This window comes from Pan paniscus, chromosome 13, assembly GCF_029289425.2.
Source record: "Pan paniscus chromosome 13, NHGRI_mPanPan1-v2.0_pri, whole genome shotgun sequence".
Taxonomy (NCBI): Eukaryota; Metazoa; Chordata; class Mammalia; order Primates; family Hominidae; genus Pan; species Pan paniscus.
This window is the reverse complement of record NC_073262.2, coordinates 85763435-85765165: the sequence shown is the minus strand read 5'-3', so window position 1 is coordinate 85765165 and position 1731 is coordinate 85763435.

The window sequence follows — 1731 nt, the reverse complement described above, 5'->3', positions numbered from 1 at the left end:
TATCAGGGAAAGAGGCACTGGAAAGGGTAGGAAAGACAATCTTGAATTGCTGATACCACTTCTCCCCCATCCCTTGGCAGTGGCCGTGTCACCTCAAGAGAGAATGTGTGTGCTTGGGGAAGAGAGAGCACAATGACTGTGGAACTTTGCATTGGAACTCAGTGCTGCTCTGTTACAGCAGAAAGCAACATAGGGCAGGATTCAGTTAGTGCCCACCAAGAGACACTTCCCATCTGGCTAGGGCTGGTTTAGCCAGATGGGAAGTGTCCAACCCACTGGTCAGAACCTGAGTTTCAGCTAGCCCCACCACCATGGGCTAAAGTGCTATGGGGTCCTAAATAAACTTGGAAGACCATCTAGGGCATAAGGACTATGATTCCAGGGCAAGTCCTGGTGCTGGGCTGGGCTCGGAACCAGTAGAATTAGGGTGGTGCTACATAGTGAGACACCAGCTGGGGCTGCCAAGAGAATACTTGCACCACCTATCCTTTAACCCTAAGCAGTGCAGCTCATAGCTTCAAGAGATTCCTTCCTTCTACTTGAGGAGAGGAAAGGGGAGAGTAAACAGGACATTGTCTTGCAACTTAGATGCCAGCTCAGCCACAGTAGAATAGGGCACCAAGCAGAGTCCTGATGCTCCCATTTCAGGACCTAGCTCCTAGACATTTCCAGACACACTCTGGGTCAGAAGGAAACCAACTTCCTTGAAAGGAAGAACCCAGTCGTGGAAGGATTTATCACCTGCTGACTAACAAGCCCTTGGGCCTTGAATAAACATCAGTGGTACCAAGGCAGTAATCACCACGGGACTTGGGTGGAAACCCAGGGCCATGCTGGCTTCAGGAATGACACAGCACATTCCCAGCTGTGGTGGCCATGGAGAGAGACTCCTTCTGCTTAAGGAAAGAAGAGGAAAGCATAAAGGGGACTGTGTCTTGCAGCTTGGGTACCAGCATGGCCACAGTTGGGTAGAGCACAAAGTGAACTCCTAAGGTTCCTGATTCCAGGCCTTGGCTCCTGGATAGCATTTCTGGGCCCACCCTGGGCAACAGGAGAGCCCACTGCCCTAAAGGGAGAGAGTCAGGCCTGGCAGCATTCACCACAAGCTGACTGAAGAGCCCCTGGGCTTTGAGTGAACTGCCTGGTAGTAGCCAGGCAGTACTCACTGTGGGCCTGGAGCAGTGGTGGTCATGAGGAGCGACTACTTCTGCATGAGCAAAGGAGAGGTAATAGTAGGAAGGTGATTATATGGTTTGACTTTGTGTACCCAACCAAATCTCATCTTGAATTGTAATCCCATAATCCCCACGTGTCGCATGAGGGACCCAGTGGGAGGTAATTGAATCACAGGGGCGGTTTTCCCCCATACTGTTCTCATAATAGTGAGTGAGTTCTCATGAGATCCGATGGTTTTATAAGGGGCTTCCGCTTCGCTTGGTATTCATTCATTTCTCTCCTACCACCATGTGAAGAGGTGTTTTCCGCCATGGTTTTAAGTTTCCTGAGGCCTCGCATGCAGAACTGTGAGTCAATTAAACTTCTTTTCTTTAAATATTACCCAGTCTTGGGCAGTTCTTTATGGCTATGTGAAAACAGACTAATACAGAAGAACTGTGTCCCATGGTTTGGCTGCCAGCTCAGCCACAGTAGAAACACCCTCCACCTATAAAGACTCTCATAGACTGAAAGTAAAGGAATGGAAAGATATTCCATGCAAATCAAAACCAAAAA